Source organism: Mauremys reevesii, linkage group 6 (genome assembly GCF_016161935.1).
Source record: "Mauremys reevesii isolate NIE-2019 linkage group 6, ASM1616193v1, whole genome shotgun sequence".
Classification (NCBI taxonomy): Eukaryota; Metazoa; Chordata; order Testudines; family Geoemydidae; genus Mauremys; species Mauremys reevesii.
The window spans coordinates 10,288,248-10,302,567 of NC_052628.1; the positions used below are offsets into that span (position 1 = coordinate 10,288,248).

The 14,320-nt window shown below is 41.6% G+C and overlaps 1 long non-coding RNA gene across 1 annotated transcript; it reads right to left on the reverse strand.

Moving 5' to 3' along the window:
- Positions 1 to 246: 246 nt before the first annotated feature.
- LOC120407396 lies at positions 247 to 7,970 on the reverse strand. The gene is made up of 3 exons (XR_005599935.1): positions 7,793 to 7,970; positions 1,875 to 1,997; positions 247 to 361 (listed from the first exon to the last, which is right to left on the reverse strand). It is a non-coding gene; the product is annotated as an uncharacterized LOC120407396 (long non-coding RNA).
- Positions 7,971 to 14,320: the final 6,350 nt, after the last annotated feature.

Sequence of the window (14,320 nt, forward strand, 5' to 3'; positions counted from 1 at the left end):
TTTAGGGAAGATTAGGTCTCCATAAATTACCCAGCTGATGTCTGAAATCATTAAAAAGACTTGTTCATTTATGCAAATGGCTGTAAACATGCATCAGTGCTCTGCTTGGGATGCTTTGGTTCAGCTTTTTAAAGACTTTCAGCGAAACAAAGAGCTACTGCTGGAACTTATGTACTGTCTGGGAAGGACAATGCTACTGGAATGCGGCCATCAGACAGTTTATTTAGGTTAAACATAAATACAAACGTTTGTTCAGAAAGAGGGGACCTGAGTTGGGAGCGCTTGACTCATTTCTGGCCAATTCCAGCTGCACAGAAGAGTCAAGGACTCCATATCTGCTCTCTGTGTATTAAGGATCCCCCTGGAAAACAAAATTAATGAGTGAAGTAGATGGGATGGGGCCATGAAGGGAAATATTTTGAAAGTTCCTTTCAGAGGATTAGTCCCTGTATTCTATCAGGACCCAGCCTACTTTGATCTCCTTGACCAAAAGGCAGATCTACCCAAAATGAGACCTTTAGGGTGGATGGAGCAAATAGGGAATTACTGAAATATTGTAAGGTGCACTAAAGCAGCACCCTTCAGCCAAGGACAATCAATCTTGTGACTCAAGTCAGTAATATCACTCCATATAACAGATAGCTAAACTGAGGCATTGTGAGGTGTTAAATGACTTGCCCTAGACCACTCATTGAATCAGCGAAAAACCCTAAAACAAGAGGTGTCCTGACTACCAAACACTGTTTTACCCATAAGACTATATTCCCCTTCTAGCATCTCACCCACACAAAGATATTATAAAGTTACAATGGACTTGTTGGCAAATCATATGGTAATGGTGGCGTATTTGACTGCAAAGGACACATTTGTGTATTTCTCCCCTACCCCACCCATCTTGGACCATAGTTTTCACAGAGATTTCTTTATTTGCAAACATTAATACAGTTCCTGTAACAAAAAAAACTCTCCTGAAAGCCCTTTTGTTTTTGTTAATCTACTCAAGTACAGAAAGTGGCACAAGGCCAAATGCATTAGCCATAATGTGTTAGTTTAAAGCCAGGCACAATTTAAGCCATTTTATGGCTTGGTTTAGTTTGAGTTTAATGTAAACATAGTGTCTCTTTGCAGTTTTGATGATATACTCAATTGTTATAGAAAAGGGCATCAGGGATTCATGATGGATAAAATCCCAAGGAATGTAAATGTCATATACTATAAATAGGCATTTCTCTTCAAGCACTTTGTAAATTCCCCATTTATCCTTATCCTAAAAAGGATGCAAAGCTGGTGGTGGTTGCTTTTTTTCATTTTGGTCATAGACAAAATAACTTACATTTTCAAAAGCATGCCCAGAATGTGTTATTATAGGGACAATTAACCACCAGGAAATTGTGAACCCTGCATGGAATTAAGTATTGCATGTACTGAACTGCATGCTTTGTCTGTCCCATTTATATACACCGTAAGAACACTCTTAACTTCTAAAGTTCCACACAATATGTTTGACTGACATATTTTCCTCTATGCAGTGGTCATGTTGGTCTCAGGATATCAGAGAGAGAAGGTGGGTCAGGTCATATATTTTATTGGACCAACTTTTGTTGGTGAGAGAGACAAGCTTTGGAGACCTATAGAGCTCTTCTTCAGGTCATTCTTCTTCAGAGTACCTTTCCTGGACCTAAGAAGAGCTCTGTGTGGCTCAAAATTTTGTCTCTCTCACCAGCAGATGTTGGTCCAATAAAAGATATTACTTCACCCACTGTGTCTCTCTAATATTTTCCTCTGGTACTCTCCCACAAACCTGTTTATTTTTAAATGATTATGTGTATAGGCTCATTTTGTTTTCCAAATATGGTGGAACTAGTTGCACTTACCACCATCAGCTGCTGGAAGTTCCACATCTAGCGCTTCCTGTTCACCTTCACTTTGACTCTACAATGACCTGGTTCTGTTATGATTTAGCCCTGTGGCTATGTCCTGTCATGTCTGGACACTTTCTAGGTTGACAAGAGAATATTAAAATCTCATAAAAATGTCCCAGCACAAAAGATCTTTTTGTCACCACTTGGGCTATTCCTTGGCCCATCCTTCAAGCTTAGTGTTCAGCACACCCTGGGCCCAATAGTCCTTACATCAGGCTTGTATGCCCCTTCCTCTGAGCTGGTAGTGGAACCCTATCCCCAGCCCCTGATCTGGGTTCTGGTCCAAGGACCCCGTACTGGGCATCAAGGTCTTCTCCCTCAGACCTTCTGCTGTTTTCATGGGCCACTTCCTACCTCCAATCTCCTTGTGCTGCTTCCCTGCAGCCTATGCTTAACATAGCTTCCCTCTAGTTCCCAGGCCTCTGGCTTCTCTCTAGGTCCTCCCAGTTCCTTCTTCCTCTGCTGGAATTCCAATCCCTCTAGACTGCCTCTCTGTGTCTTGCCCTCTTTCCAGGGCCCACCACAGGGATCAATTCCTTCTCTGTGACCTTCTTCAATTTGCTTTCCCCAGGTTCTTCCCATAGTGAGGGAACTCTCTACCTCCTCTTTCCTGAGTCCTTCTAACTCACTGGGTTCTCCTCCCTATTATGTCATCTTTCCTGACCGTTTCAGATCACTAATTGCATTGCCAGATCAGAACTGGTGAGGGATATCTTCTAGGTCACAGGCAAGGCTGCATCCGACTCCCGTTAAAGGACTACCCAGCCTATGATATACGGGTAAGTAATTAAAGTGTTTATATGCACACTAGCCTATTTGACTATACAAATATTGGATATTTTCATCATATTTAGAATCCCAATTTTGGAAATTTATCTCAGTTCTTTTTCTAACAGTGTGAGACTGATGGGAAGATGGAAGCCTTACAACCCATCTAACTCATCCACTTTTCAGCCTAGCACTTGTACCGTGTCTATTTCTCCTGTAAGGAAGTCACAAGAACTAAGGGTGCAGGGGTCCCGGCTCCACTGCTGGCCCCGGTTCCAGCTGTCGGCCCCAGTCCCTGGCCCATGGTCCCAGCTGCCGGTCCCAGGTCCTGGCTCGGGGTCCCACCTGCTGGCCCTGCATCTGGGGCTCCGCACGTGCTCCCTGTGGCACCAGTCTTGGCCAACCCTTACCCCTGTCTGCATTCCCCCTTCCCAGAGCCAAGGCCCTGCTCCCAGCCCCAGCTCTAGGGGGTGGTGAGGGGCATGGACACGGAATGGAGGGAGTAGCTCAGCATCTCCACTCTAAAAATGGTTCCAGCACCACTGTAAGGGCCTATCAAACTCTATTTCAGATTATTGTCATATTTATCTCTTTTGCTGGTGTCTGGGAGTCACTGTGGGTGTGGAAAGGCAAAGCCTGAACTCCTGTCTGGATCTGAGTTTTGTTAATGGGGCCTCTCTGCAGTATTAAGGTCAAGAACTAGCATCTTTATTAAAATGTATAATTGCTTCTTGGCTACCACCCCCAGTAATAAATGTTTGGCAGGCCAACTTATTCCCACAGTAATTTCTCATCTGCCAGCCGATTTTTTAATGTGTTTACATAGGTGCAGCTGATTTCATAAACAGATCTATTAATGACGCATGAAAAGGATCAGAAACCAGCTCACTCATTTTTAGCTGTGTTGCCTTTGCAGAGTTAACAGGAGTAACAAGCAGTAACAACTTGCCTTAGTCTGTGCTGTTATTACATAGTCATTCCTGATAGACGATATGCACTTTAATCTTTTTTTTTTTGGTACTCTTCTGTACTTTTCCCACTTTTTCAATATCCCATCTCTAATATATTAACCAGAACAAAACACAAAGCTGGCTGACTGACTGACCCTTTGGTTGTGGTATAAATATCTATTCTAATTGACTCTGGTTTCCTCTGTTTATTCAGTTCAATGTTCTGTCTGCATTTGAAACTCTTGCCAGACATTGGGAGAATGGTTTAAAATGTATCTCCATTCTTAACTCACATGCAAGGTCCCTTTATTCATCCTGTAGTTTGGGACCACTGAGGGCAGAATCCCTTTTCTTCCTTTTGGACATGATTCTTCTTAGAGTTCATATATCTGCAGATTTTCACACCCCGCTACTTAGTCCTCTACTTTAGGTCACTGATGTATCATTTGAACAAGATGCAGAACAGTCATTTCACTTTTCACCTCCCTCCCACCTGATGGCTAATCAGTCGCATTCATAGAACTGAGAGCAAGGCCCAGCTAGAAATATCCACGTAGAAATTGTGAGCCCCATGCTGAAACACTGATGAGCAGTTGAAATCAATGGGACTACTTGTGTGAGTAACTGCTCACATATGTGAATAAGGGGCTTACAATTTGGCCCTTTACCTGAATGCCCCAAACCAAGATGGTTTTAATAATATATAAACCAGATCAAAACTAGCCCTGATTTTTTTGTTCACCTCCCAAGCTCAGAGGATGATGTGTTGCTAATGAATACCAAATTAATGGCTATGAAAAACACGTCATGGACCATGAAATCTGGTCTCCTGCCATGAAATCTGATCTTTTGTGTGCTTTTACCCTATACTATATAGATTTCATGGGGGAGACCAGCATTTCTCAAATTAGAGGTCCAGACCCAAAAGGCAGTTTCAGGGGAGTCAAAAGGTTAATTTAGGGGGAACCACAGTATTGCAGCCCTTACTTCTGCACTGCCTTCAGAGCTGGGTAGCTGGAGAGCGGCGACTGTTGGCCGGTGACCAGCTCTGAGGGCAGCGCCCTATCAGCAGCAATGCAGAAGTAAGGGTGGCAATACTATTCCATGCCATCCTTAATTCTGTGCTGCTGCTGGCAGCAGCTCTGCATTCACAGCTGGGCTCCCGACCAGCAACTGCCGCTCTCCAGCTGCCTAGCTCTGAAGACAGCTCCGTTGCCAGCAGCAGCGCAGAAGTAAAGGTAGGAGTACTGCAACCCCCCTACAATAACCTTTAAAACCCCTCCACAATCCATTTTTGGGACAGGTCCCCTACAATTACAAAACTGTAAAATTTCAGATTTAAATAGCTGAAATCATGACATTTATGGTTTTTAAATTTAAGTGACCATGAAATTGACCAAAATGGACCATGACTACTAGCCTTAATTACTCCATGTGGTGGATGGCTAGTAGTCGAATGCCCTCCCAGTGCATGCGGTAGGCAGTGAATATGCTTCCAGAGAGATACCACCGCTTCAAAACTGGTCTTGGCTGATCCCCAGTAATTACTGGGAACACTTCATGTGTATGGAGACTACTGCAAACTCAGGCCCGGAGCCAGCCAAGGAAGCTGAGAAGTTTGTAGTTCATGCTCACCCTATGCTAGTGTTTAAGTGATGCAGAAAGGTAGGTAATGAAGAAAGCTGTGACTGATACCACATATATTTCCTCTTTAGAAGTCTCTGGGAAGGCAGCTCATAGAAAAGGCAGATTTTTCTCCACCCTCCCTCATCTCCAGTTCCCTGACAGTAGCAGGCACATAATTGGCTAATGCACCTATTATTCTTTTTAAGGATCTGTCATGATGATTTTAAGACAGAACAATGGTTGTATATCTCTAGTAAACTTTAAGGAAATTGCTGTTTTAGAGGGATGGGCACTATAAAAGGTTTAAGTTATGGCAGACAGAGAGACCAATAGAAATTGCTATTGTTTATGTCCCTTATTTCTCCCTGCAACATATTTCCTTACTTCTATTCTGCCCCTGTTATCAAATCCATCAGCACGGCAATCACATCTGTCCTTTCCTAGTTTTTTTGCTCCTTTTATCTGTGACAAATAGACAAATTCTGTCTATCATGTCATCAGCTTGGAAAATATTTGGAGTTTACAGCCTTACCAGAAAGAACCACTAAAACAACCCTATAAATGGCATTTCTTGTTGGTGGTGCATTTATGGCATGTACCTGTCATGACTGTGACAGAGAACAATGATCCTCCTCTCTGGATTCTAAATAAATACAAAATATGTGTGAAAGTCCAACAGCATCACCTACAAATCCACAATGATATTATAGGGCAGATCCTGGTGTCACACACCGTAGCTCCATTTGAATTCTGCACATCTGGCCCCTCCATGAGTGAAGAGAAGCGTGGGCAGTGTTCACCAGTGTAGAGAACCTTGGGCAGACTCTCTTCTTGCCACTTTCCTTCCTAACTGCCTTGAGCTCCCAGTTGCAGGTTAACCTTCCTTCAGGGAGGCGCTGTCTGCCAGCAGCCCAACTTAGCTGTATGGCTCCAGCTGGGCTTCTCTCACTGAGAGCCACAGATCTGCCCTCGTTCCCTGTCAGACCCACCTGAGCCAGGTTTAGCCCTTTTAATCCTCCCTCCAAGTTTGACACCTACTGCAGGTGAAGTGGAGAAAGGCATATTGAGCCCACCAGGTCTCATTAACCCTTTCTGGGTCAGTGTGGGGTTGACACACTCCATCACAGCAAGAAAGGGTTGAATGAGAATGGTTCGGATCTTTCTTGTTTGCTGGATCTACAAACATGGTGATGAGAAAAAAGTTTGTCTCATCAAGAAATGCCCAAGTGGCGAAGTTCCACAGTGATCAGTCCTCTCACCCCTCTTGACAATGTGAATGTTCAGTGCTGGGGGAGGTTGTTTAGCAATTTGAGTAGAGGTGGTCAGAACACAAAAGTTCTGTTCCATTGGAAATTCTGATATTTTGGAATTTGTTGTTATTCCAAATCAGAGCAAAAAGGCAAAAATTCCCACAGAACAAAAATTTTGAAAAAAAATTGATTTGGAACAATCAAAACAATTCAGTTTCATAAGGTTTTGTTTCAATAATGTTAAAATGTCAGATCACAAAATATTAAGGATAATATAAAAATCAAAACTAAATCAATTGAAACGCCAATAAAACCAAAACATGTTCACCTCATATAAAGAACACATTTTGAAACTACTGAAACAAAATGAGAAAGCTGAAAGGATTAATTTCAACATTTTCCCTTCCAAAATGGACAGATTCCTACAAAACATTTCAAAATGTTTCAACATTGTTTTGAAACATTCCAAAATATTTCAATGTCAATGAAACTGCATTTTCTACCTGAAAACTGTCCAGTCAAAAAAATTGCAACCAGCTCTAAATATGGGCTATTGTGTAGTCATAATACTACTCAGATCTATGTCTTCTCATATACTTGTGGCAGCATGTACAGTGCATACACTGCACACCTCCCTAGCACAGGTATAAATAGCAGTGTAAATGGTGAGGCACTGGTTAGGTGAGTAGATGAAAAGACACACCTCAGCCCTGTGGGTATGTACCCTGTATGCTATCAACACACATAAGTTCAACCTGGACAAAAGACATCTGGTAGAGGGAAGTATACCCACGTCATGATTAGCCTGTCTACTTCTGCTCCTAGTGCAGCTGTGAGACCAGATAATATATATGTACATGCCCTCCCCCAAGGTTCTTCTGCTTGCTAAAGCAATTCCTGTGTTCTTATGTAAATAGGGTTGAGAATTCATGCTATTCAATATGGTTCTGGGAAGGCTGTGAGACACATCATTTTTTAGAAACTTTGATTGCAAGGCTCGGGAGCACGCAAATGATGAGTATGAAGTACAACAAGGTAATATAGCATGAAGATGATAGGAGAACATGTTTGTTTTCAGCTCAGATAGCAGCTACCCATTCAGATCATGCATATTTCATTTAAATTTATTATGTAGAATAAAAATGGTATGAACGCTGCACATTGTAGCATAATTCTCTGTCTCATTCATTACAATAAAGCAGTTTTGGCATGTCTCTAATACAAAAAGTACAGGGAAAAATAAAACAAATTGATATTATGGAACTAAATGACTTACTGTAAGTAGTTTGGTAACATTTCCTTTGTGCATGTTTTGAAGCACCTTTAGGGTCCATATTTCGAAGGAGATTCATGGTGAACATTATCGGCTTTTCTTAGGCAGCGTTTATTTTAGATTTGAGCAAAGGACAAATTCAATTATGGGTATGTGGATTAATGATATTTTCCAGTGCCATGCACTGCATGATAAGCACATAATCAAATATCAGAGGGGTAGCCATGTTAGTCTGGATCTGTAAAAGCAGCAAAGAATCCTGTGGCACCTTATAGACTAACAGACGTTTTGCAGCATGAGCTTTCGTGGGTGAATACCTACTTCGTCGGATGCAAGTCAGATGTATTCACCCACGAAAGCTCATGCTGCAAAACGTCTGTTAGTCTATAAGGTGCCACAGGATTCTTTGCTGCTTTTACACATAATCAAAGGAATTCTACACCAGTCAGTACAATCAAATACAATTTTTAGTCACTAATTCAAAATGTTGCTATTGGACAATATAATCCTTTTAAAAATATTGCTTAGCTTTGTGGAGCTCTGTTCTTTAGAAATTAAGAGGAAAGGGATATCTCCATACACTGCCTCACTATGTAGAGAGAAGAACATAAGAATAGCCATACTGGGTCAGATCAATTGTCCATCTAACCTCTCTTCCAACAGTGGCCAATGCCAGGCGCTTCAGAGGGAATCAACATAATAGGTAATCATCAAGTGATTCATCCCCAATCACCCATTCCCAACTTCTGGCAAACTGAGGCTAAGAACTAATCACATGTAATACTAATTCTTAGCACTTTTAATCTACCAAGTGCTTTACAATGTTATTTAATTGACCCTTACAATATTTCTCAGCGATTGGTCAGCACATATTACATACCCATTTTACAGCTGTGGTTGCGTGACTTCCCACTCAGCACAGAATGAATTAGTTCTCAAAGGTTATGATTCAGGAATACCTGGGTCCAACCTTATTCTCAGGCCAGTAAATGCCTCACTCTCAAAATTTGGACATTTAGCCTGTCTTGCAGCATTTAAAATGTTTGTACCAAGTTCCCATAGTGCCCCTTTTGGCAGAGAAGAAAGAGGACTTGGCGTAATGACTATATAAAAGGGGACTCTTCAGTAAGGCTACAGGACCATGTAACTATCTCTCTTTCTTTAGCTTCTAGGGATTGTGCTTCCTAATGTCATCACAAGATCTCTGTTTTTTCCCCATTCCACATTGAAATGAACCCAAATTATTTTGAAGTTTTTCTTGGAAAAACAGCAACACTCCCACTCCCCTGTGCTTTTACCTGGGATATAGTAGACCCAGGCTCAAGTCCTTGTTCTGCCTGATTCAGGGCAGGGACTTGAATTTTTGTTTCTCTCCTAGTTGCTGAGTGACCTAACTGCCATGTTATTGGTTAATCTGAGGTGGGTGTGGGAGCTATCTCTTGGCACTGCTCCACTTTGCATAACTAATTAAATATTAATTGGGCCAGCAAAAAAGACTAGCTCTGTAGTCTGGTGGTTAGGGCCCTCACTTGGGATATGGCAGATGCAGGAACTTACACCATTCTATTGAAAAATTCCTGACCAGATGTTCTATGGACTATGTTATTGTGACATACCCTGAGTTCATTCTAGATTAGTGGGTTGCTGTGTCACCCCTGCCTTCTAACTTGGGGTGTCCTTTACACTGTTTTCCTGCTGTGGTCTCCAGACCATAAACAGCCTCCAGCACATATGTCACTCCCAGCTATGTCGGTGTGCACTTGCAGCCTGCTAGTCACACCCAGGCTCTTATCAGCCTGAATTATACTGCAGGCCCAGCACACTCCCGTGCCAGATTTCCCCCCAGAAATATATCTCCTATACTGCCCAGCCCTCTCCTGGACAATACAAGCTCATAAAAAGTCCATCATTTTATTAATAGAAATGAGATGCACAAATCTTGTTTGGATTTTCTCAAACACTTCAATTCAAACACCCTGGGTAAGATAAAACAATAAAATAAGTTCATTAACTACAAAGAGATAGGTTTTAAGTGAATTCAAGTAATAAAGCATCAAATTCAGAAATGGGTATGTCATAGGTTTTCTCCCCCACTTGGAGCTTTTGGGTTCCAAGATGGGGACCTGCATGAGCTCCTCTAAACTAATCCTAGTCTAGATCTGGTTCTCGCTGCCACCAGTTAAGTTTAAAGTGGGTAACATACTGCCTGTTCCTCAAACTTCCTCTGGGGAACCCAGATTCAAACCCCTTGAATCTCACCAGAGAGAGAGAAACAGCCAGTTCCCCTCCCCCCCCCCTTCCCTCTCTCCAGCCTGCTCTGGAGAGATTACACACCGAGTCAAATCCTTGACTCAACACAAAGAGGGACTCACCTCCCCCTCCCCTTCCCTAGTCCTGGAGAGAGATACCTTGATTCAACTCCTTGAATCAAACAAAGAGGGATTCACTTTTTCCCCCTCCCCTTCCCCTGAAAATCCAAACAAGGGAAGAAATCAATCAAGTTCTAAAAAAGAAAAGATTTTATTAAAGAAAGAAAAAAGTACACTATCTCTGTATTACCAGGATGCAAAAATACAGGGTTTAACTTATAAAAACTGGAGAGACTTCCCCCTCCCTCCTCCTCAGAATAATCAGTAACAGCAACAGAAATAAAGAATTCTTCCAGCAAACACACAATTGCAAATATAGAAAGCAACTCAAAAGACTAATCCGCCTTTTTAACTAATACTCATTATACTGGATAGTAGGAAATACTCCAGGAGAACTTGGAGACATGTCTGGCCTCTCTTAGATCCAAAGAGAGCACAAAGAGCAAACAAGGGACACAGACAAAGCCTTCCCTCCACAGAGATTTGAAATTATCCTGTCCCTTGATTGGTCCTCTGGTCAGGTGTTCCTCAGGTTACTGAGCTTGTTAACCCTTTACAGGTAAAAGAGACTTTAACCCTTAACTATCTGTTTATGACAGGGTACTAGAAAAATAAAGATAAAACACAACTAATGCCTAACAAAAAATGATGATAAATTCAAAGCAAAGTTTTTCAGTCTCACTAGGATCCCTTCTTTTGTGTAATGGCTGCTTCTTTTGTTCTTTCTCGTGCCATGAATCAATGGACAGACAGAGAGAGAGAGAGAGAGGAGGAGGGGTGCTCTTGGAGTGGTTCCCTTTTCTTTTTATAGTCATCTCCAGCTGGGAGCATGGAAACAGGCAGTCCTGCCAATGAATAGCCACTTAGCCACCCACTGACCTTGTTTGCACCTGGCTGAGGTGTCAGCTTGCCCTTTGTCCCTGAGGAACTGGTTTGGCTACTTCCCAGACTTGGAACATGATTTAGTAACACCATATAGTGCAATCTTATAACTTTACATACAATGTTGCCACACATATTTTACCAGGACAATAATGACCAGCAAATTATGAGTTTTCAAATGATTCCTCACAAGGCATACTTTGTACAAAGATTATTACAATAGTGTACAAGGGAAGAATACAGGCGTTCAGCCTGTCACAGTAGTAGTACATTTTCTGGGATTCATTATAGTTATGCAAAGAGTCCTCACTCTACTCAAAGATCTGCCTCTATTAGAATGCATTGTGAAGTACATCTCCGTGGATGGCAAACAGGTTCTCCTGGGATGGGAGAAGACCTAGGAGACTGGCCTTCAAATTACACCGTTTTCTATTGCAAATGAATCTGAACATGAAAAGTTTCCATTAGAACTCTTCACTCTCTATGAGTTTGGGTGGGCAAAAGTCTGGTTCTTCTCAGTAGAGAGTACTTTGATAGCATTATTCAAGAGATTGTCATTTGGCCACTGAAAGTGGCCAGCCTCTGAGACCTGGCACAAGTTTGTTTTTGGCTTAGTTGCATTTTTACAGTTTTAATCAGAGATGAGTGAACTTTCGTTTGTGAAATTTCAGATATGCCCTAATTTTGTGATCTGGAAGTTTCCACTGATCACCTAAGGACCAGTTTGCATTGAGATCAACCCTGTAACACTGACTGTAAGAAGGGAGTTGGCGTTAACATTAAGCACATCCTTCCCCACCTCTTGTTTCACTTGTAGATTGGAATGCATTGGCTAAATGGCTTGAGAAAGTAGCAGAAAAGCAACCACAATCCAGCAAAGAGGAGCAGCTTTAGGATGTAGGGACCAAAAGGTTTGCCTGACAGTCTCTGTCCCACAAGGAGACTGGCATGTCAGGAACAGAAGCCAGTGATATTTTGGTGCCTATTAAAAGAGACAGGACTTAATACCTTGGGGACTTGCGTAGACCTTTAGAGTTGATTCAAAGTAGATGTAGGGCCAAATTCAGAGGCGACATAGTGTGAGTCTCATGTCAGAGTAAATCACCATCAGTTGCCATAAATCAGCATAAGTCGATGTGAGGGTGTGTTTAATGCACTCACTGAGGAGTCAGTAGGGGTCATGGTATAGCAAGAAAAGCAGGCAAGAGGGGATGTATAACAGCAGTAGCAGCTTTAACGTACTTCATTTTACAGACTCCTGTTGATGGCTTCTCCTGATGCAGATTCACATTTCCAACCCCTCCCTGAGAACATTAAAGCGACACACACTCAGCCCATGCTGGTTTACTTCTCTCTGACTTTCACCGTCGCCTAATATCACCTCTTGGTTTTAGCCTGGAATACACTGATTCCCTGATTCACATTCCTTTTCTTCTCCATGTATATCTATTGAGCTGTACAATTCTAAGGAATTTATTAGAGGAAAGTGTAGCCCCCAAAGTAGCATTACCGCCCTGGATAATGGGGGAAAAAATAATAATTAATAAAAAAAAGTTCGCAGCTATTATATTAGCTGTTAAATATTGTCCTGTGCATCTGAAAGGAAAATTGAATATAAAATATGGCATATCTGCCCTACACACACACACTTTAAATGCAGACTTATACAGGCTCCTCTGTCCATTCATTAATGTCCGCCTTGGAAGTTTCATTCACGCCATCCTAGAGGCAATCTCATTTGGAGGGCATCGCAGAAAAGGAATCAATAATGCTATTGATATCTGTGAAATACTTCTTATTTGTTTCCTTAAAACCAATTGTGTTTTCAGAATCGTGCTAAAATATTTACAGCATCTGTCAGAGAAAACAGATGGCTATATCCGTGATTGTCTTCAGGACTACATTAAATCTTACTGCCAGTCTGCAACGTGCTTGGCTGTCTAGAAAACAACAGAACTGCAGAAGCCATTCTATTAACATTGGAATGAATAAGTGTCCCTGATTCTGAATTAGTTTAATTCACTTTGGAAATGGATTAGGGTCATTTGGAATAAAGCATTCTTATTCTGGAATAAGAGCATCCACACATGGAATTAATCAAGAATAGTTAATCTACTTTACATTTGCACCCTAATTTAATCTGGATTAATTCTGATGTGTAGACAAGTCCTAGGAATGCCCTTTCTTGTATAGTAAACAAAAAAAGGAAAATTATAAACAAACTGTAGCAATGTCTTCCATAACAAGTGATTATTTGAGCAGCTGGAATAACACAGAGGATGCATTCTCAATCAAGACAAGTCAGACTTTCTAAGGTTTCTAGAAATGAGGGAGTAGGTGCTGTGTTGATTGGTAATGGACTCAAGACCTTTAAGCACTTGATTACTATTTTGAACCTAGCTCAAATCACTAATGATTGAGAGCTGTTTTCATCTGACAGGTTGGTGGCTTCAGTCCAGTTATTAGTGGATGGGCCTTGTAACATTGGACAGTAATAGGCCTGCCTCTTTGTTGGCAGTATTAGAAGAGAGCAAGTGAGAGAGAGAGAGAGAGAGAGAGAAAGAGAGAGAGGAGTTGATGAGCATAAAAAATCAACTACTCTCTCATCTCCCAAAGGAACTTTTTCCAGGGTACAGTTAATACACATTTGCAAGAAGCAGTGCAGGGAATCTTGCATTAGCATTGACTCTGCGTGAGTTGTATCCTTTCTGTGGCTAATGGAAAGGGAAAGTTTAATCAGCACTAGAGGTTTCATCCCAGAATATCCCTGGCAGGCGTTGTTGCTCAGAGATGTACTTCTGAGTCATAATTTCCTTCCAAAGGGTAATCATTTACTTCTGGCAAGTTAGTAGGAAGAATAGAGCAAGATTCCACGTATTCCCTGCCACTCCCTTTTCACCTTCTCTGGATAAAGAGTAAAGGGTATGCATCCCTGTTTACTTCTGCACCTCTAGACCCAAAGTCCTGGTAGTCCACATTGGTGGCTAACCAGGCTCTTATTACCTGGTGTGAAGTCCAGCTCAGAATCTAGCCCCAAATACATAATCCTCTTTAAAAATAAATGTGCTGAAAAGATATTGTGGATTAACAGCATGGAAAAAGGATCTAGGTGGGGAGAGTATGGTATATACAAACGGCCTTTGGTAAAACAAATCTACCCCAGTGTTATTTTGGGGGTGGGGATTTATGAGAGGGAATATCTGTTATCTGGTGAAGGTATAAAAACAAAGACCGAGAACAAAACAATTGAGTCTATTGAAAACATACAGTGGTAGAATAT